At 40.4% G+C, this 23,938-nt stretch overlaps 1 protein-coding gene across 6 annotated transcripts in view; it reads right to left on the bottom strand.

The window, feature by feature from the left end:
- Nucleotides 1–23,938, bottom strand: part of SYTL3 (synaptotagmin like 3) — a 1,329,495-nt gene that overhangs the window by 666,001 nt on the left and 639,556 nt on the right. For all 6 annotated transcript variants that reach the window (XM_044061986.1, XM_044061992.1, XM_044062018.1 and 3 more), the window contains one exon: nt 20,635–20,774. The gene's annotated coding sequence lies outside the window, so the exon portion shown is untranslated. The remainder of the gene's footprint in view (nt 1–20,634; nt 20,775–23,938) is intronic.

Here is a 23,938-nt window from a genome sequence, read left to right as displayed (position 1 = left end):
CAGAGACCAAACTACTTGGGGTCCAAATCGACAACCAACTCAAATTTAATTCTCACCTGCAAATAAACATCAAAAAAACACATCAAAAACTTGGCATGCTTTATAGACAGAATGCCTACCTCACATCTGCCACTAAAATCACTCTCTCTACTTCCTTCCTTATCCCCTCCCTACTTATGGTGCCCCACTACTAACTAACCTTCAGTCCTTGTTAAAAAAACAGCTTACCTCCTGCTATAATAAAATTGCAAAATTCGCCACCAGCCATAACTCCTCCACTCACCACTGTTTATCCCTTCATAAACTAAAATGGCTAGAACTTCCCAACCAACTATCTTACACTCAACTAACCCTAGCCCATAAGCTTATTCAAAACCCCTCCCTCTGTCCCTCCCTTTCCTCTGCCTTTAAAATGCACCTATCTAACAGAGTTCTAAGGTCAAATAATCAAAATCTACTAGAAGTGCACAAACCTACTCATCCCCCAGGCAAAAGCCTTCTGTCCTTCAGCCTCGCTCGCCGCTGGAACTCCCTAACCCCACTCATCCACACCACCTCCAACCACTCTACCTTCAAAAAGTCTCTTTTTTTACATCTAGCATCACAGTGGGAATGCTCATGCTCCCACCCTACATAACTAACTCTACTCATAGTCCTCCAATATCTCATCCTACTTTATATAGCTACTATGTTTGTTCTCTAATCTGTATAATGTTTAACATTTGTTCGATTACTAGTATTTTTCTTCTCAATGTATTAACTGTTATGACTGCTACTGTATATTTGATAAGTTTTCATTTGTATCCTGTCTACATTGTATTATTAACTCTCTGTACCTACATTTTCTCTGTCAAATGTTGAATGTACATTTTCTTTGTGGAGCTTTTCTCCCCAGGACTCCATTGAAAACAGGTTCTTTATGGCCCAATGGACTATCCTGGTAAACCAACTGCAATAAATAAATAAATAAATAAATAAATAAATAAATAAGGACCACTCACCCACATCATTTTGCCTTGCAGTAGCAAGTAACTTAACTAGGGAACAGTAATTCTCTTCAGATTAGTCAGGAGAATATAGGAGATTTAGAAGTAATGTTTTTTTCTGTAACTGTGTGACTTTTTCCAGTACTGCTATTTTTAATATTCCCTGTGAATGAAAATCTGATGTTTACTGTAAATAGATACTTAGTATTTTCTTCTTCTTTTATTAGGTATTATTAAATATATTTAAACTTTTCATTGTGGCTTGTCCTTTTTAGAAAATATTTAAGTTTTGAGAGTATTTGCAGATATTTATTTGGTGATAACTCTGGCCATTCCTGAAAGCCTTGCTGTTGGTCAACATTTTATTTTTATTTATTTTTTATTTTATTGTATTTTACATTTGTTAACTGGGGGTGTCTGACTGAGCCGAAAAGGCCCTTTTTCAGCAGAGGCCCAGGGAGAAAAGCTCCACACAGAAAAATAATTACAGATACATTTAGATATTTAGACATGATCAGTATACACACAAATTACAACAGACTTGTTTTTACAGTGGTATACAGCTCATCAACAGTTACAGTAGAGAGAAGAAACAAGAAAACATTAATTTAAAAATAAAAGTAATTAATAGATGTGTGGTGTACAGCTGAAATTTGGAACATGGGTAGAATACATACACAGTACATAGGTACAGTACATACACTATACATTAGCCAGTGTTTGTGAGTAAGAGTGAAAACTATTATCAAGTACTCTAGGCTTAGTATGTGTACCTTTATCTGCTTTCACTAGCCTGGGGAGCAGTCATGGCACTGCAAACCTTGCTTGAGATGTTGCCTGAGGTTTTTAAAGGGGGCTTGGACAATGTGTTTTGTATGCTAGTGGGGAGAGAGTTCCATTTTTTAGCCACTGAACTACTATATAGTTTGTCTCCAAAGCTATTGTAGCTGTTGATGACTTCTAGTAGTAGTTTGCTTGATGATCTAAGAGGCCTTTTGGCTGAGTGATGTTGTACTAGGTTTTTGAGGGCAGGACACTTATTGGGGAGGTAACAGATAGAGTGACAGAGGCAGAGCTGATTGTAGGTTAGGAGGTTGGGCACTTCAAGCCAGTGATGACTTCTATACGAGCAATTTGCAGCAAAGCAGGCAATTCTGTTATAGCAGGTTTCCATTTTGCTTAGTTCAGTTTTGTTGAGATTAGTCAGAATGAGGGAGATGTATAGAGTAGGGTGGATAGAAGCTGGGAGCGAGCAATGGCTGATCTTGTGTTGTTGGTAAGAAACAGTTTGATACGGTAGAGTGATCCCAGTTTGACATGTACTTTTTTAATAGTTAAGTTGAGATGACTATCAAATTTTAGGTGGGGGTCTATGGTTTTTTATTTATTTATTTATTTATTTATTTATTTAAATTTGTTGACCGGGAGTGTCCGACTGGACGTGGGTCCATTTTCAGCGGAGGCCCAGGGGGAAAAGCTCCACAGTAAAATAAACAGACAGTAGTTACATTGGATTACATAGTGATTAACAATTTAACATAGAAATTACTTACAACATATTTACAGATGAAGAACATAGTACATCAGTAGACAACTAGAATCTTTATCTGTGAAGTACATAACAGGCATTAACAAATGTAACAATGAGAAGTTCCTGCTGTATAATAAGTACTAGGCTTATGAGCATCTGAGCTTGCTATCATCAAGGTAGTTAGTGGAGGTAAAAGAAAGGTAGTAGTTGGATGGGGTGGATGATATTAGAGTGGTAGTTGCAAGGGCATAGCCAGCATGTTTTAGGTGCGCTTTTAATAAAGTTTTGAAGTTGGTGCATGATGGTACGGAGGTAATTGTGGGTGGGAGTGAGTTCCATAATTTGGCTATGGCGCAAGAGAATAGTGCTTCACCAGCAGAGTTATTGGCTTTAGTGATCTGCAAGTGATTTTTGTTGCTGGATCTTAGTGGTCTGGTGGTGCGATAGGGTTGGAGTAGATTCTGGAGGGATGGGACATTTAGTGGATGGTTTACTAGTTTGTGGGCGAGTGAGAGTTGATACCACTGAAGGAGGTGAGGGAGTTCAAGCCAGCCCAGTTCAGCAAGTGAGAGACAGTGGTGACTACGGTAGGATGCCCCTGTGGCGAATTTTGCGATTTTGTTGTAGCAGGTCTCTAGCTTGTTTAGATCACATTGCCTTAGGTTGGTATATACTGGAGAGGCATAAAGTAGGGTGGAGATAAGGTGGGAATTTGCTATTGAAATCTTTGCTGCTTTGGTGAGAAATTGTTTATTTCTGTATAATGCTCCTAGTTTGTTGTGGACTTTTTTATGGTCATGGATATGTGAATGTCAAATTTTAGTTTATTGTCTATTTCCACTCCTAGCAATTTGGTGTGTTCAGTTGGGTATATAGTGGTGTTGTCTTTTGCTGTGATGTTAAAGTGAGAGTTGTTTTGAGTATGTTTGGTGGGTTGGAAGATGAGTAGTTTAGTTTTGTTTGGGTTGAGTATTAACTGGGCATCGGATAACCATGTTTCAACAGAGGAAAAGGCTTCCTGTGTGACTTTTTGCAGTTTGGGTAGGGACTGGGCTGAGCAGATGATGGTAGAGTCATCTGTGTATTGGATAAGTGTGCCATGTTTGGTGGCAGAAGCTAGATTATTGGTGTAAACAGAGAAAAGTAGCGGTCCAAGGATGGATCCTTGGGGAACCCCTATGGAGACAGGCAGTTGGGGAGATATGTCATTCTGCCATACAACGGATTGTTGGCGATCAGACAGGTAACTCTGAAACCAGTTGGTGACTGATTGTGAGAAGGATAGGTTATTGAGGACAGAGATAAGTTGTTTGTGTGGGACCATGTCAAATGCTTTAGATAGGTCTAGGAAAGTAGCAGAGGAGAGATGGCCATTGTTTTTATGCTGAAGGATGGTGTTTGTAAAGGAGAGTAAGGCAGTGGTGGTGCTATGGTTTGGTCGGAAACCATGCTGAGTACTGGAAAGGAGGTTGTTAGTAAGGAGGTAGTGTGAGACCTGAGAGTGTATGCATCTCTCTAGTATTTTGGAGAGTGGAGAGAGAATAGCTATGGGGCGGTAATTGGTTAGTTCTGCAGAGGGTCCGCCTTTGTGGAGGGAATTATATGTGAGACTTTCCACAATGTGGGAACGTAACTTTCTGACAGAGATCGGTTAATCAAGATGGATACTGGGTAGGCCAGAGCATCAGCTGCGATTTGTAGGTATTCACTTGGGAGGTTGTCTGCTGCTAATTTGGTGGGTTTAAGTTTAGTTAAGAGTTTTTTTATGTTGGAGGTAGGTACAGGAGAAAAGAAAAGACAGTGGAGAGATTAGTAGTTGAAGGTGGGGTTGGGGGGGAGGGGGGTTGTGTTGTTTAGCTAGTGATAGTATGGTTTGGGTGAAGTGTGTGTTGAATGAGGTAGCAATATTTTCTGAGGAGTGAGGGATGTTAGGAGGAGGGGTACTGACTTTACCTGGGTGGAGGATGGAGTTTATGGAGGACCAGAATTGTTTGGGGCTGTGTTGTGAGGAGTCTAGGGCAGACTGCTAGTATTGGAATTTGTCCCGTTTTATTAGCTTTTTGACTCTATTGCGTAGTTCTAGGAATTTCTGTCTAGCTGAGGGGTTTTTGGTTTTGCCAGTGCTCCCAGGCTTTATCCCTGTTTTTCATTTCTGACTTAGTGGTTTTCTGTAGCCATGGGGAGGGTTGTGCTTTGGTTCTGGAAAATCTTATGGGGGCATGGTAATTAAGGATGTTCAGGAAGGTAGTATTAAAAGATTCAACTGCGTCATCTAGACTGAGGTACTTTAGAGCATGCCAGTTGCCATTTGGTTATTTCCAATAGCTTAGCCTGTGTCACTGGAGTGACTGGAGTAGCATTTGTGGAGTAGATAGTGAATGGACTGTTATCAGTGTTTTTGTTAGAACTGGTTATAATCATAAGCGGAGTTTTATTTGGATTGAGGATAAGTTGGGCTTTGGTAAGGTTCATATTTTCATAGGTAGGTACTAGGCTATCTGCCTAGCCAGAGTGTGTCGGCTTTCACCACCCCATTGATTAATAAACTGATCCTCTGTCAAGCAGAGCCAATGAAGTGATCCCAGGGGTGTATTTTCTGTTACCCATCCACTCGTCAAGGTTCCTCTTGAAGAGTGTTAGTGAGGGGCTCTGCCTGATGTAGTTTGGAATTTTGTTCCAAGGCATGGGGAGTCTCTGTGACAGGAATCTATCCCTCCAGCATGTTCTATTTATTGTTGTGGTGAGGTTTAGCTCACTAGAGCGCGTGGCTCGCAGTGACTTAGATTTCTTTAGGTGGAGCATGTCCATCAATTCTGAGATGGACACGGCTTTGTAAGTCAGGCAGAGATCACCTCTGAGTAAACGATATGCCGCTGAGTACAGCCAGAGTTTTTTCAGTCGGGCTGCATAGGATATATGTTTGAGGCCAGTAATCCTTTTGGTGTGGTATTTTGTGGTCTTTCCAGCTGTTGGAAGTGTCTTGTGAGGTACATCCCAAATGGGGCATTGTACTCTATGATGGGTCTAATGAGTGATGAGTAGAGGGACACTATAACCTCTATTTCTAGATGCGAACCCTTTAGTAATTAGATGGGCCACATAGAAGGAGTTCCTAACTACTTTGGCAATATGATTGTCAAAGGAGAGATTACTATCTACCTGGGTCCCCAGATCTCTTATTACCTCTTCTATATTAAGGGGGCTGCCACCTATGTGGTAATTCATGGGTGTTTTGTTTTTCCCAAACGGGATGACTATGCATTTTTTGGCTTGAGTCCATGACTTTGACACCAGGCGTCCGTCTCAGTAAGGCCCTTTTGGAGGATGTCCGTGTCAGCCGTAGAGTCAATTATGGCTCCCAGTTTGCAGTCATCAACGAACTTGGTTAGCCATAGTCCTCCTAAATTTGCCTGTACTTCTGAGAAGTATATGCCAAACAGTAGGGGTCCCAGGACCGAGCCTTGTGGGATACCACTTGTGACTGGTTTAGAGTCAGACCTGAAGCCTGCTATACTTACCATGTGAGTTCTGTCTGTAAGCCAGTTGGCAACCCATCTCGTAACGTAGGGGTTTATGTTCAGGCTGGTGAGTTTTTCTGTAATAGGGAAGTAGTAGGGAATGGTGTCAAAAGCCTTGGCGAGGTCAAGGTAGGCTGTGTGAACCACCTTTCCCTCGTCTATGGCCTTGCTGATTGTCTCGAAGAAGTCAACCAGGTTTAGTAGGCATGATATGCCCTTAACAAAGCCGAACTGGGTCGGGTCAAGTGTTTGGAGGTTCCCAATGTCTTTGTTAATGAGTTCCATGATGATGCACTCCATGGCCTTGCAAACCAGGCTAGTCAGGCTTATGGGGCAATAGTTACCAAGGTCAGTTGTGGCCCCTCCTTTGTGGAGAGGAATAACCATTGCTGTGTGCCATTCTATGGGCACGTAGCCTGTGGAGAGGCTGAGGTTGAACAGTGTGTTTAGGTGGGGGGTTAGTTCATTCTGTAGTTCATGCAAGATGCAGCCTGGGACACCATCTGGTCCCATTGACACTGTGTTTTTGGCTTTTGAAAGGGCTGTTTTCACCTATGCATCTGTGATTTTTGGGACACTACACTTTTCCGGTATTGTTGTGGGCCCTTTTGGAGGTGAGAGGGGGGTGAAGTTTGCACTGAATCTATCTGCCAGGATGTTGGCAATATCAGTAGGTTCAGTATATTTTGTGCTATTTTGCACTAGTTCAGTGCATATCTGCGAGTTGCCACTTAGATTCTTAACATAGCTAAAGAAGACTTTGCGGTTATCTTTTGAATCCTTGGCTATTTTTCTTTCAAAGTTAGCCTTGGATGATTTCATGAGGGACCTTAGTTTCTTACTGCTACTGATCAGGGATGTCTTTCCTTCTTGGGATTTGCTTTTTTTCTGAACTAGTTTCTGCCTTCTATTGTATAGCCTGTTTATGGTAGGGGTCCACCAAACTGGTTTCCTTCTCTTAGAGGAGTGAGTCTTGGTTTTGCTAGGGATGGCACGATCCATGCATCCTTGTAGGTGCTCAAAGAGTGGATTTCTAAAGGTTTCTGCATCTTGGGCAGTGTTATCCTTTAGCGTGGGGGCTGTGAAACTTACCACTTCTGTCTTGAGTAAGGTGAAGTTTGCTTTAGAAAAGTTTTTTTTTACTGTGGTTTCCTTAGTTGGTGGTGGTGGTGGGGTGTGGACATCCAGAGTGATTAGTTTATGTTCTGATCTAACCAGTGACAGGTTGACCTCCGGTGTGGAACACCTGTCGCGCATGTTGGTGATGACCAGGTCCAATATGTTTTCACCTCTGATAGGGGAGTTTACCAGCTGATCCAAGGCATTTGAGTTGATGAATTCCAGGAAGTGCTGGGCCTGGGAGTTTATACTCGAGTAGTTTTCCCAGTGAATGGTTGGGTAATTGTATCATCCAATATCAGGGTGTTCGGTAGGACCTTCATGTTTTCCAGTGTTACCATAAAGGTGGAATGGTGGCCCTGGGTCATGGAGGGTGATCTGTAGCAGGCCACAATTTGCATTGCAGATTTGCCCGATGTTAGTTGCACATAGATGACCTCAGAGGTATCATGTTGCGCCACTAACCTGGAGGTGTAGGTATCCTTGATAAATATGGATACACCCCCTCCCTTTGTGTTTCGGTTCGTGTTCTGTGGCCAAAATGTGTGCTATGAGTTGTAGCCTGGTAGTGCTGGGGTGCTCTCTGTATTCTTAAACCAGGTTTCAGTTACTGCACAGATGTCGACGTTCTCCATAGAGGAGTGCTTCGAGCACGTGCATTTTGAGATTTAAACTCCTGGCATTGGGTAGCATAACCCTCAGTTTTTGTTAATTGTGCTGTTTACGGAGGTGGGCTTGACTTTTGAGCCTTGCCTAAAAAAGGCACTATGGGGGCAGCAGGTGCCTTGGCCAGTATTCGAAAGCCTAGGGGTGACAGGTGCAAGCCATCTCTTGCAAAGCAACGCGGCTTGTCGAGCATGTCATCCCTGGCTGACAGACACTGGATCCCCTTTGAATGACACCAGAAGCTTAGCCAATTGTTGAAATTGATAATTTTTTTCCTTTATAATGAGGTATCATTCTTGGTAAGGGCAGGATGCTACTCAGGGTCAGGGTCATACCAGCCTGGACTACATGATCAGTGCTCTTCCATGTCTCTTTTCATATAGTCCAAGGAGGTACGTCTCAGGTCATTCACACCAATATGAACAATGACAGAGTCATATTTGTACTTGTTTTGGAGTGACCGGAGTGCTTGTGTTATGTGGCGGATTCTGGCTCCCGGCAGGAGGCTAACAGTAACCTTCTGCTTGTCCAGCCTAGTGAGTCGGACATCAGTGTGCCTGACTATGGAGTCACCTATTACAAGTGTGTTAGGTATGTTATTTCACCTTAAGGGCTGTGATTGTGCAGCACACTGCTTTTGTATTTTATGTGTTGTCTGGTTTATGATGGGAGGTGCAGGTTGTTTGGGTGTCTGCTTTGGAGGTCTCTGATGCTTTTGCAGGTTTTTATTTAGAGCCTCCGAGTATGATTTTGTGTATTTTTTGCCAGTGCTGTTTTATCAGGTCTGTGTGTGGCTGGAGGTGTGGTGCAAGTGTTAACCTTCTCCTCTTGACTGTCTGTTCCAGTATTGGGTGGAGACAGCTTAGCTTCCAGTTTGGCTGTATTACTACATCTCTCACATACATTAGTGTTTTGTGGTAGGAGGAGAGGGTTGTCTGTGTACATGAGGCAGTTGTAACATTGCCTCAGGATACCCAGATTCACTAGTTGGACTGGAGAGTACACCTGAAATTGCCCTTTGGTCATGCCTGAATAGTAGGGTGAGCTGCTTAGTCACTTGGTTGTTGAGGGATGAATAAAGTGCCTTGCCATGCTGGGCAATCAGTGTCAGGGTATATTAGTGCTTGCTATTAGGTCTGAGCAAATGATGGGCTGTAGGATGCTTTTTGAGTGCTTAGGTTGAGAGTTAGACTAGTTTCAAGGGAAAAACTGAAGAGGAGACTTAGTGGAGCAGGAATAATTTAACCGTAGCTAACCGGCGCTGCCCAGTGCCCAAAACTGTGCAAACACGGTTTTTATAGTAGGGAAATGAAAGCGATAGAAATTAGACCAAAATGGCTAATAAACTACTAACTTCTGGGCTGGAACAACTCCTCCAGGGACAGATAGGTTGCTCAATGCTCCCCTCTCTCACAGGTGAACAGAGAAACTTCCTTCTATCCAAGTAAGGTATGGGCAACTCAGAAACTAGTATCACAGCCCTGAATTCAGCACTAGCCTGAAAACTGGACTATACTAGCTTAGAAAGGTGGGAAACAAGGAATTTTTTTTTTGTTTTGTTTTTTTGAAAAGATAAGGCAAAAACAGTAAAAAGTACACTTAAAACAGCTTTAAACAACTACAAATGATCAGAAAAGGCTATCACACTTTTACACAAGGTAGTTTTCAACGTCAGAGAATGCTAGTTGAGTTGTTTGCAGGAGGGTGGGAATATTTTGTGCAGCAGAGATTAAGGTAGTATTGTCTGCATACTGAATGATAGATGCATGCTGTGTGAAGGAATGGAGGTCATTAGGGAAGATTGTGAACAGTAGTGGTCCTAAGATAGAACCCTGTGGGACTCCTATAGTTATGGGCAGCTGAGGAGAGAGAGAATTTTCCCATTTCACAACATGGTACCTGTCAGTTAAGTAGCTTTGGAACCAGGTAAGAGTGAAATTTGATAGGTGATATTGGTTTAGTTTGTTTAGCAGGATTTGGTGTGAGACTGTGTCAAATGCTTTGGACATATTCAAAAAAAGAGTTAACACCTACAGGCCTTTGTTTTTCAGATGGTTTACTGTGTCTGTAAAGCAGAAGAGAGCTGTAGTGGTACTATGGGCAGGTCTGAAGCCATGTTGAGTAGATGACAGGATGTTGTTGTCTAGGAGATATTTTAGCACCTGGGTATGGATGCATTTTTCTAGGACTTTGGCCAGGGGGGAGAGTACAGCAATGGGTCTATAGTTATTAAGTTCAGGGGAGGTCCTACCTTTATGTATGGGTGTAACATAGGATATTTTCCAGAGTTTGACCCACCAGGACAAAAGTAATGGGCGGCAAAAAGAAAGTGTTACTTTACAAATCTGAACACTTTAACAAATTCCTGAGGTCTAATGGCTTGCCAGCAAGCAGAATTCAATTGCTGAAGAGCACTTGTGCCCTGGTGGGAGACTAGTAATCTAAAGATGGCTCCATGCACAGCAGGAATCTAATGCATACTTAGTATTGGGGGAGGGGGAGAGCACAAGGGGTGTAAACCAAGTGCAATGCAAAGAAACCAGCCAAACCAGAGAGGCAAGCAGTGGAAATCTATCAGTGAAGGCCTCAGAGGGGGTGAGTAATAATTCAAACTCTACCTATAAAGTGAAGGAGAGAAGAGAGAGCAAAGTGTATTACGGTTGGGAGTGTGTTTTCACATTGACTTGCTTATTAGCAGCCAGTTTGTGCACAGATTAGAGAAGGGAGATACATTAGTAATGAAGGGGAATGTATACAGATGCAAATAAACAGGTGGGCCTCCAAGTGATACAAACTAAGGCAGACAGCACTGAGACGGCTGCTTGAGGGTTAATTTAATCACAGAAGAGAGGAAGGGTCTGAATTAAATGTATACTGTCTATTGGACAGTTAGGATTACTGCACTAGCTGGGGGGGGCACAAGGCTACAACAGTCAGTTTTATTAGCAAGCTGAGAACTACTAAGTAACACTGCTAATGTTAAAGCTTCACCATCATAACACATACAAGTAGAATGCCTGGGTGGACTGACCCTGCTCTTCAGGCTCAAAATGTTTATATTTTTTAGTTTTACAGTACTGACTCCTTCTTAGACTGTATGGGTGGGGTGGTAGCCGCAGACTGCAGAGTTGCTTGACTGCCTCAGCAAGCAGAATTCAATTGCTGAAGAGCACTTGTGTCCTGGTGGGACCATTTGTATTAATATTAACCTCACTCAGCATAACTGAATACCATTTTAAGAGCCAATGGTAAATGACTGGTGGCAGTGAATCTACCTTATAGTCTAGGCAAAGTTGGTAGAGCAAGTAATCTATGCCAGCTTTTCACAGGTGTGTGTGTGTGTGTGTGTGTGTGTGTGTGTGTGTGTGTGTGTGTGTGTGTGTGTGTGTGTGTGTGTGTGTGTGTGTGTGTGTGTGTGTGTATGTGCTTGTGCTCATGTTATATCTGTTTCACAATTTATGCTGTCTGTCTAAAAGTAAGTCATATTTCCGGATATATTCCACTAACAGGCTGCACACTAACCTTTCTATTATTTCAGCTAGAGGGCATAATACACTGATTGTAGTCTGTCACTGAACAGGGATTTTTAACTCTGGGAATAGGAATTACAGTTGCATGTTTCTAGCAGTAAGGGATTATGCTCATAGTAAGCATTAAATTGATAATGTGTCGCAAACATTTCAACATACACTGTGTATAGTTTGGGATGAATTTTAGGTGCAGTGTTGAGGGTTTAACTGACTTGTGTCAGTATATTCTCTATTTGCTGTAATATCTACTTTGAGGAAATGGCCTTCAAATAGAATGGTGGGAAGTGACAAATTATAAATACAGTTTCTAAATTTGTGGCACTGTGCAACTGTGAATTATAAAGTATTTGGCATGTTTGGTTTCAGCATATAAGATTTTTTATGCTATTAAATAACTCAGGTTGAAAGCATGACTATATGAGGTGGATTTCCAGTCATTTGTCACAGTTTTCAAAACCCTCCAGAACTGCTTTGGGATACCTATGTATGATTTGTACTTGTTTCTTATACTTACTGTTTTGCAGCATTTGTAGCAATGGTCAAAGTAAATAACTGTGTTGGTAGTACCATACAAATAAGAAAATGGTAAATCCAGTGGTATAAGAACAAATAAATAAAAAAACACTTTAAAAGAACAAATAAATAAATAAATAAACACTTTAAAAGAACAAAAATATTCAAATTAATAATAAATGCGTTTGTCAAATGTTGTAATGGCTTATCAGATCTGATTAAGTCTTTATTACATTAGATAAAAATACATATGAAAGTTGAATTTTCTTGGTAGTGTTGCACTGGTCTGCTTTCCAAAGGTGACTAGGTCACACTGGTTTAATACATTTTGGATGTGCAGAGTAAGCCAGGGTATGCTGTAATTTTAATTCTTATTTATCTGAGAGGGAAGAGTCAGTTTTGTATTTGCTCTAAAATTTTGAGAAAGGCAGTATGTATGAATGTTCAAGTTGCTGTCATGGTAAATAATATCCTAATTGCTGCAAGTTCTGTATTTAATATTTGTTATGTGGAGTTGTTGACTGATCATGTGGAAATTGTTCTTGGTTGTTGTTTCAGAGTTTTGAATGACCAGTAAAACATAACTGCATTGTGGTCAGTGAGCTTATTAGGTAATAATGTTGAGAACATCTTGGTCAGAGGTATGTTAAAACTGCATCAGTTAGTGAGGACTTAAGTGCTTTAGGGGGTATTACATTTGGCTATTTAATTTGTGCTTCTGACAGGAATTGTTTAGGTGTTCTCTTTGTAGGCCTAACCAATTCAGAGTTTAGATTTCCCAGATTTACTTAAAAAATGGTCTAGACAAGAGTTGTATATGACTTGTGAGGCCAGAAGCAGAATTTGTGTCAGAGCAATGTTGATCTTGAGGCTTTTCCAGAACTAATTTAAATCATAAGCTAATGTGGCTCAGAATCATCTAGAGATGAGTTATATTCAGGTGCTATAGTTCACTGTCTAGCTTTATAAAAACAGGGATAATTATCCCTTATGAGGTTTGATATATAGTGATTGTCTTATAGACATTAATTTGATGATGGCCAATAAATAAATTATTTTGATCAGGCCCAGTTTTGGAAAATAATGGATTTTTGTTGTGCTTATTCAAAGTATGAATATAAATGCTCAACTTGATGCAGAGGAAATTCGCTCAGAGAATTCCAGAGGTAATTCATACTGACAGACATTATACTCTTAATCTGTACAGTAAAGTATGCAGACTACGTAATCTGTATAGTACAATATACAGACTGTTTAGAGGTAATCTGCATATTACATTGTACAGACTACTTAGAGTTAATCTGTATAGTACAGCATACAGACTGCTTAGAGGTAATCTGTATAGTACATTATGCAGACTGTTTACAGGTAGTCTGTATAGTACATTATACAGACTGCTTAGAGGTAATCTGTATAGTACATTATGCATTCTGATTAGAGGTAAACTGTATAGTACAGTATGCATTCTGCTTAGAGGTAATCTATATAGTACATTATGCATTCTGCTTAGAGTTAATCTGTATAGTACATTGCATAGACTGCTTAAGGGCAAACTGTGTACAGCTAACAAGCCACTGAATGGTCTGCTGCTCCAATAACTTTTAGTATAATATATATCTGATAGTACACTGAACACAAGAAAAGGTTTTATAATTTTGTTGTAGCAGTAACATGAACTAAAAAGATGCATTTTTGACTCAGACTAATCTATGGAATCTGTTATCTGGAGTGTGCATCAATCAACTAACATATTACAATTTAAAAGTAATTTAGATATGTGGACTGGGGATAGGAAACGTCGTAATAACTTGAAGGAATCCACATTCCTTGTCAGCCACAGCACCTGAAAACAGATACATACAGAAAGCATGAAGTAATGTAAATGCAATAGGAATGGCACAGCCATATTTTACCTAAGCATTATTGGGGGTATGCTTTATCCCAATTATTTTGTCCAGAATCCTTAAGTGTACACACACACACACACACACACACACACACACACACACACACACACACACATACACACACACAAGAAAATAATCCTCAGTTAAACAATATGAGTAATTAGACACAATTTAAAAGTCAGTGATTCAAGTCTGAAAGATTAAAAAGACATTACTTCAAACAGAGAAGCAGTTTCACCATTAAAGTATGCATATTATTTGTATAGTAACATACACAATAAACACAATCAGCTCAACAACTGAAGTTTATGATTCACTGCTTTAACATGATGTGAATTTGAAAGCAACCAGACATGAAAAATACATTTGGAATATGCAAAAGACATGAACCTTGCAGTCGTGTATATTGAATAGTATTGTTAAAAGAATTATGACACTTTACCATAGCAGATACAATGATTTATAACTCCAAACATTCAGATATCTACAATACTGAACTTATCTTTATAAATAATAATTTTTGTAACTAAACCATGTATTGCGGAGCTTTTCTCCCCGGGCCTCCACTGAAAACGGGCTCCCTGAGCCCAGTGGACCTCCCCGGTCATCAAACTGGAATAAATAAATACTGTAACTTAAAGGTGATCCTGCCAGCCTGTTAACCATTTAAAAGAAGGCTATATGACATGTTGGATTGTTCATCAGCTTTTCTCATCACTGCTAGCTGATTTATGCACATTTATTTATTTAGCTTTTTTTTAGCTTGTTCACACACAGTGCTAAGTTATATCTCCATGATGTACCAGAGGGATATTCCAACACCAATTTCTTATAATGGGACATGATTCATTATGCTACACATTTATAACAGAAGCCTTATATCACCCCCAACTTTACAGAATCTGATTGATTGGCTGTACCTAGATAAAGATAAAAGGTTTGCTTTCCATTTCCTAAAGGACAAGAAACTCACAATTCACTCATCTTCTAGATTACAAGCCTTGGTAAGTCTTGTACATTCAGTGAAGCTCCTGAGGAACCAACACAGATCCTACCCACTAGCCCTTCATATTTTTTGTCCAATTCTCCTGCCCTCTACTTTACCTATTCCTTCCTGTCCTCTCCCTGTTTTCTGACTACATCAACTTACCTAGCATTATGGACGGACAATTTCCCACAGTTTCTCCAGCCAGCCTGGTCGACATGGGCATCTGAAGCAATGCAGCAATTGCCTCATGTACACTGACAACCCACTTCTAGTTCACACAAATTCATTATGTGTGAGATGCAGCTATATCAAGAACCTAGAATCCAGGCTCTCTCACTTACCAGTCAGTTCATCTGATACTATGCAGATTGTCAGCATGCACACCTCACCTCCTGCACCTACCAAGCCAACAATACATAAACCTACATATGCGGAGGTCCTTACGAGAAGCTTACCTAAACATCAGAGATCTCCCAAACACAAGCACACTTCATATAATGCATCCCTCTGCAAGACATAGTACACATAATTTATCACAAACCAGTGTCTCACCAGTCAAGCCCCAAGGCATAACACAAAAACAAACATCTTAGTCATAGGCAACTCAACTGTAAGACACACAGATGTCCCTCTCATCAGGCTGGATAAGGAAAAGGTCATGGTCAGCTGTCTGTCAGGTGCCAGGATCTGCCATATCACACATGCCCTCAAGTCCCTCAACAACAGCTACTGTTAAAACTCCATCATAGCCCATGTTGGTGTGAACAAATTGAGATGTACCTCACTGGAGTATATGAAGAGAAACATGACTGAGCTCTTGGATTATGTGTCTCAGGCAGGTATGTCCCTAGCCTTAAGCAGCATTTTACCTTCGCCTAGGATGATACTTGAATATAAACAAAAATTTTTTGACTTCAACAATTGGCTTAGTTTCGAGTGTTATTCAATGGGGATCCAATATCTGTCAGCCTGGGATGACATGGTCACCAGACCTCAATGCTTTGCCAGAGATGGTCATCTGTCACCCCTGGGATTTCGGTTACTGGCTAAGGCTCTTGCCATCCCCATAGTGCCTACTTAGGCAATGTCACAAGAACAAAATTCCTGACATAAAAATACCCTCCTAAAACAACCTCAAGGTCAAATCTAAACCAGAAACTGCACTCACTGGAAGCAGTCCTCACCCTGGAAGATGCTCACATTTGTGCAGCCACTGAGACCTGGTTTAAGGCTGTCGAGAGCACCCCAGCTATACCACATTACATTTCCTTACACACGTTCAGACCACAAACTGAAGGTGTGAGAACTAAAGGAGGTGATGTATCAATACTCATTACAGATAAATACACCACTAGATTGGTTAAATAACATGATTCCCTTGAATTAATTCAGGTGCAGTTGACTGTAGGTATGACCCATCTTTAGGTCATTGCCAGCTATAGGACCCCCTCCATGAATCAGGACATCCACTCAGCCTACTTGGATCTACTTGAGTCAATCTAGATACAACCATCCACCCTGGTTTTCGGTAATTTTAATTACCTGTCCATGGACTGGGTGAATTATACATGTTCTAACTCACTTGCCCAAAGGTTCCTGGACTTCATTAACTCCAATGCCCTGGATCAGCTGGTTGACACACCCACAAGGGGCTCAAACATCCTGGACCTGATGCTCACCAACATGGGGGAACCGCAGCACCACCTCTAATGTGTGGCCATCTCTGGTGAGCTTTGACCACAAAACAGTCTCACTAGAAGTAACTATAACACAAGACCCCCCCCCCCCTTAGCAACAACTAGACTAAATAACTTCTCCAAGGCCAATTATAACCTCTTACATGATGGCATAAATTGCTTCATAGCCCCTACCCCCACTGAGGAAACAGATACATATGCTGAGTTATACACCAATGCTTTATATACAAGTACCTGTACAATTGTATTAACTCTGCTGTACTTGATAGAACCAAAGCAAGACCTTCAATGAAAAACAAACCTGCCTGGTGGCTAGCTGCCATTAATAGTCTATACAATAGGAGAAAGAAATTGCTGTCTAAGAGCAGGAAGGAACGTTCTCAAAACTGGAAATGCTCCATTCTCAACTTAAACATACAAATAAGACTCCTAGTGAAGTCCTCCACTAACTATGAATCCAATTAGCTTCCCTAACTAAGGACCAGCACCAGGCATTCTTTAGTTACATCCATAACTTCAAAGTTAAGGCCCAGATTTGTGCTGAACTCGGAGTCAACATTACCACATATATAGAACCTGTGGATATAGCAAACCTGCTGGCTGACGGGATCAGTAAAAACTTCACTCCCCTATCCCCGCCACATATACCCCAAATTATCCCTAACACCTATACCCCACCTAATATCTCAGAGAAGCAGGTCTTAAATGCCCTCTCCAATGCCGAAAACACAGCCTCTATAAGACCAGACAACATGTCTGGCTGTGTTCTACATGGGTTAAAACAGGAATTGGAATCACCATTGAACGTGGGTGCATCCACAGACCCCGGGAACTACAGACCCATTAGCCTGACCAGCCTTATTTGCAAGGCAATAGAATGAATTATCATGGGCCTTATTAATATAGATAAAGGAAATCTCCAAATGTTTGACCCCGCCCAGTTTGGCTTTGTCAAGGGGAGATCATGCCTGTTTAACTTGGTGGACTTCTTAGAGACAGTCACCAAAGCCCTAGATGAGGGCATATCTGTGCGTACAGCCCACCTAGACTTAGCCAAGGACTTTGACACAATCCCCCACTCAGGCATCATTGATAAACTCACTCAGCTGAGTATCAGCCCATATATTGGCAGATGGGTTGCAAACTGGCTCACTGATAGAACTCATACAGTCAAAATAGGGGACTCCACCTTCTCCAGCAGACCCGTAACCCGTGGTGTTCCACAGGGATCAGTTCTGGAGTCCCTACTTTTCAGAATCTACTTCAGCAAAGTACAGGCTAAAATTAAAGGACTGTGGCTGACAAAGTTTGCTGATGACTGCAAACTGGGAGTGATCATTGAAACCCCTAGCGATGTCAACATCCTGCAGGAAGGTCTTACAGACTAATGACTAGTGCCAAAGTCATGGTCTTAAACACAATGCAAAAAAATGCACAAGGAACATCGCTGTTGCTGAAGTCCCAGATTTCTCACCACTGACTGTGAGCTTAGGGTATTGCTAATGATGTGGTGAGAGATCTGGGTACACAGGTTGACAGCAACTTTAACTTCAATCAGCATGTCTCCACAGTGGTAAGAAGGGCATTTTATATTACTCATCTCATAAGTAAGGACATTGCCTCCAGAAAAAAAGAAGTTATAACCCCCCTGTACTCTTCCTTCATCAGGCCAATAATAGAGTACAACACTCCCTTTGGTATGTTTCTTTCAAAACACTTACAGCAATTGGAGAGACCACAGAGTTTCCTTACAAAGAAAATTCAGGGTCTTCAAGATCTATCTTATGTAGGCAGACTGAAATCATTGTCACTTTACTCTGTGTCGTGCAGACCGCTTAGAAGCGACCTGTGCCTTGCATATAGAGCAATCTCTGGCCCAGCTTTAATGGAAATGCTGCACATTTGCAAGTCAAATGGCACATGGGTCACTCACTCAAAGGACCTTAACCTGGTATGTGACATCAACAGAACTTGCTGGTGAGGGAGACTTGTCTCACACAGGTTTCCCCACCTTTGGAACAAGCTTTCTATTCATGTTAAACAAAGCCCCTTGTTGGCCCTATTTAAGTGCAATTTGGATGATTTGATGTGCAACCAGAAATTCACTCCAGGGGTTCCACCCATGTCCATCTTGAACAGGGGCAATTAGGTGCTGATTTTAGTGTCTGCTTGAACCAGACACCCTTGGGAACAAGGGTTAAACTTGGCTAGGCTTGTAAGGGCCCTGGGGCTGTTAGGCTACTAACCTCCTGTTATAATAATGGGCTCACTCCAATGGCCACTACATTTTTATTACTATATCATTTTGTGGCTTTTACTGTAACTGGGTAAAGGCTGAAAATGGAAATTCTCAGATGAGTTTAGTAATGTAACGCCACCCGATAAATCAAACTAGCACTGATAAGATAAACTGATGAACAATTCAGCATGCTATATGGCCTTCTTTCAAATGGATAACAGGCTGACATCAGCACCTGTGAGTATCTTAAGTTGCTGTCCATTTACTTGCCACCACTGATCTTTCATTGTCATACAGGCAGCCATAGTGGGAGATTTCCTGGACTAGTCCCTATCCCTGCTGAGCACTGGCATCGCTATGGTGGCATTGTATACTCTGTCCATGAGAGGTGCTACCATCACCATCTTGCAATCACCTAGTCCTTGTCCCCAGTCCTGTGGCCACTGGAATTGTGCAAGACTTTGCTTGCATGGGATCAGTACAGGGACTAGGACCACCATCTCTCTCCCCCAGGATGGATACTCCAGCAAAAGCCACTCTTCCTACTATCCACTGCCCATCTCTATCAACACCAGATTGGCTAACTGAACTCAGATTGACTGGATTGAAGGCAGGATCTTATCCCTCTATATCTCAGAGTTGGGTGCCAGTGACCATTAAACTGGACCACAACTTTGGGACCACTGTGTACAGATCTCTTTCTTTATCTCGCTTACCTCTTACAGAATTAAATTCATTCTGGCAGAAAACCTGTCCTACTGACCTTAGTTTCTTACATCAATTCACAATGTGTCATGTAAGAATTGCTTCATGTTTAACTTGTCCACTAAGCCTCATTTCCACTAAATTCACTTTGAATTTGCTCCTATGATACCTGCCATTACAATTCACATATGATGTATAGTCACAGTTTTCTAACACAATTTTTACTAACTACTATATTCCAGTTTTCTACAAATTACTGTAAATCTCACTGAACCACACCAGGATTTTGTGTGGGAAAATGAGCTGATAGGATGCTATGATTACACCTCCACGATAGTTGTAAACTACTGTCCAAAATAATAAAACTTAAAGTTCATATTAACAGGAGTATACATGGAATTGTAGAATAAATTCCTGAATTTTATAAAACTGAATGCATGCAAGTCAGCTGCATTTTTCAAGACAAACTACCAAAAGTGGTTTCTTTCTCATTCTAATTACACATGCAAGTTTAAGAGGAAATGAGCAATACAGATTAGAGGAAGCAATGTGTTTGCCAAGTATTTATATTTTCTCTTGGGAAACTGTAGCAACAGTAACATACAGTAAGTTCAGCAGTATAGCCAGAGGCCTAAAATAAATAGTACAAGATAAGCTGTAGCTGCTGTGGTGCATCAAAGAACATTTTAGCAAGGGAGACTAGACAATAAATATAGTGCTACAGGACACAGATGCATCTAGATTAGGAGTATGTTGCACATGAAAGTCAAATGTGTATTACCAAAGCCTTAACAACAGGTGCATCTGTAGTACATAAATTAAAACCTTCAGCATTACTGGGGCAGCTTAAAGATCAGTGAAAACATTCCTCTTCATTCTAGACATAGCAAAGAAGCCTGGCCAAATACTGTCTGAATAAGGAAATGTGTATCTACACAAACGTGTGTGAATTCTAATTGTACAGTTTTCTTGTCACACACCTTAATGCAGGACGGCACATTTTTTCTGCTCTAACTTCTGCGTATCAGTCTCTCATATCATTCATAGACAAGCACCTTCAAACATGCATTTCACCATTGACCTTTGGGCTTGAACTTCTACAGTATTTCACTTAACATGCCTTTTATGTAACGTGAAGATGGTAATGTCTTAAAATACAGAATGAAACAGAGCAAAAATAAGCACCATTTTTCAGTTTTCTTTTCCGAGAAAAGGAAAAAAAAATATACACTTACCTAATAACATACAGCATAGATCCACACAAAGTACAACTGCTTTATCTTGAAATCTCAGCAGCAGGAAATCAGAGTATCTTTAGTTGACAGCTGCAGATAAATGGGTCACTTCGACATTAATGGCACATCTGAAGTGAAGTCTGGAGGGAAAAGAAACCAGAATATCACTGTTGTTTGGAATACTCACATTCATGAGACAGAAGAAGGTTAAGACTGCTTAGATTCTGAACTGTAATTAGCATTTCAAATCACAGTGGGATCCAAAAATGTTACCGAAGACAAAACTACAGGGTAGAAAAATATACAAGACCTGCTGGCATCTGTTTACTTGCAATTGTTTTCTTAAAATCTCTATAACATTAAGGCTAATTGCACCATTCAGACAATTGCCAATGTGTTTTTCTTTTAAAAAGAACAGCCATGACAGATTTTGAGCAAGGTCTAAAAACTTGGATCTAAGTATAAAAAAAAAAAAGTCCACAAGCTGTGAGAGGATGTAACACTCAATTATTTTCAAATTATAAAGACATTCACTCTGGCTGTCTTTTTAACTTTAAAAATAATATATACTTCAGTTATTGGTAAATAAAGATTTACTGAAAAAACAGAAACAAAAAAGGAAGGAAGGGGTATGGGGAAGGGCAAATCTGCAGGTAAAATATATCTAAACTCTTTGAAAATTTTCTATAAAATCATTAATTAATAGTCAATATTCTAAGTTAGTTAAAAAGAAACAATTTTATGTTATGAACCCATGTTTAAAGAAAGGATCGGAGACAGCTTGGCAGGATTATAAAGTAATGAAGAATGTTCCTTGACTGTTCACAAATACAGTAAAATACATGCAGAACACCGAGCTACATGCAGACAAATTTTTCAAACTACACCACTTTAGTGGAAGGCTGCAGAGGTTCACAAGAAAATACAGACTTGGTAAGAGTTCAGCTCTATGTATATCCTAGAAAATATATCAGTTTGTCTGTGTGTTGATAGGTGTCCCTGCCCTCAGATAAATACAAACCTTGAGTACGCCATAGCAACCTGTCAGAGAACCCAGCTGGCAACTAATTGCTAAATATATATATATCGAACAGCAGTGACTTCATTTCTTCTGGTCAGACATCCCACAGTCACACAGCATCCCTCTGCACAAAGACCAGTATGAATCAATCACCAGTTTTTTTCACACAGTTTATATTAAAAATGACATTTCCTGAAACATGTCGTACAGAATCATAAACAACCTGAGTGTATTTGTAATGAGCTTTTTTAACCCATAAGCAAGTTACAATGCACTCCAAAAATAAAAAGAATGCTCCATGTTTGGTACATATCTATAGCTATATACATATATATATATATATATATATATATATATATATATATATATATAATGTGATCATATACACTTCAGTAGACAATGCAGTTCATTAAGCCACTGTTAAATGGCTTGAATTTTTGAATATCTTCATCATCAAACAAAGAAAACATCAAAAATAAGTGTGTTTTGTGGGAGGCAAGCCCCCCCTTGCTTTCCTCCACACCCTGCTATTAAATATACTAACTCTGAGATCGTACAACAGTGGGAGAAAATAAATATTCTCTTCTCCCACTGTTTGATTATCTCAAACATAAAAACATTAAAAAAAATTAACTTAGTGATCAATGAAATGGGAATTCAGTCAAAAGATGAGCAAATTTCTGTTTCGGCAATACAACTATTGGACAAACACAAATACATACACACACACACACACACACACACACACACACACACACACACACACACACACACACACACACACACACACACACACACACACACACGTATATAACTGCTTGAATTCCTCACTGTTGTGGCAGCCTATAACTATTTGAATTATATCAACTCAACTACTTCTCATTCTCACACTACTTCCTTCTCTTTTTACTGTCTATCTCTTAACCTTATACGAACAACCACTATACTCCTCCGCCCCCTTTCCCGCAAAATATACTTCTACATTAACAATTGACACTATTCCAATCTCTCTAAATATTACATCCTCACCCATCTACATAGTTCCCAAATTTCACAGACTTACACCCATTAAATATAATCATTCCAATAACAAAAAACAACCTAGCCATTCTTACAAACTACTTTATCATAAGCACATTACTCACCTTCACACCCTACTTGATGGAGATATACACCCAAACCCTGGGCCTATTCATACCTCGACCACTGACAAATATACCCCAATTAACAGTAGCACCATAACCCCTTCCAAGCCAGCAAACTCTCTCCTCATAGCGCATCTCAATATACGCAGCATTAATAATAAAATCCCACACCTTCATGCCCTACTAGATGTCCACCAACTTGATATCCTATGCCTATCTGAAACATGGCTTAAACCCACAATCAAAGACAATGAAGTCACCCCTCCTGGTTATAATATCATTAGAAAAGACCGTACTACCAAAAAGGGAGGAGGGGTTGCAATCCTCCATAAAACCACACTACAAATTAGTACCTTTGACCTCAACCCACCCTTAGACAACAAAGCTGAAATTCTGATCACTAAACTTCAGGTCAACCCTAATAAAGCCATTAATGTCATCTGCCTATACCTACCACCTGGTAACAATATTAACACCCTCGAAAATATCCTGAATTGGCTTGCTATCAACCTCCCACAGGAAACTATAATTCTAGGTGACCTGAATATCGATTGGCAGTCCTGTAATAGTTCACATCCTCTGCCCATATCAACCTATATGGCTTTACTCAAACTATCAACTCCTCTACCAGAACGCACAAGCCCAACAACAAAGAAACTATCCTGGACTGGATACTTACTAATAATCCTCTACATTCCTACAAAGTAGGAACCCTCCCAGATGATCTAAGTGACCACTCCCTAACCTATTTTATTAGATCTAAAACCAACCTTACACATCCCAATACTGCCAGAACTGTTCACTCCAAAAAACAATTTAATCATGATCTATTCCTTACAGAACTTAAAGAATGCAATTGGACACCTCTAAAATATCTTCCACTTGATGAAGCAGTATCATATTTTAATTCTACATTCTTATCCATCCTGAACCACCATGCCCCACTACGTTCTATTAGATGTACAGCTAAACCAGCTCCCTGGCTCTCAAACACTTCAAGGCATAAAATCCATCTGAGAAACAAAGCTTGGGTTAAATGGCGTTCTACAAAAAACCCATTAGATCACTTAATTTTCAAACAACTAAGAAATGACACTAAAAAAGCCATTGTACTAGATAAAAAGAACTTTCACCTCCA

The sequence above is a fragment of the Protopterus annectens genome, chromosome 1.part0 (genome assembly GCF_019279795.1).
Source record: "Protopterus annectens isolate FY-2018-M chromosome 1.part0, PAN1.0, whole genome shotgun sequence".
Classification (NCBI taxonomy): domain Eukaryota; kingdom Metazoa; phylum Chordata; order Ceratodontiformes; family Protopteridae; genus Protopterus; species Protopterus annectens.
Note: the sequence above shows the minus strand (reverse complement) of the source record. Positions and strands in the feature narration are given on the sequence as shown.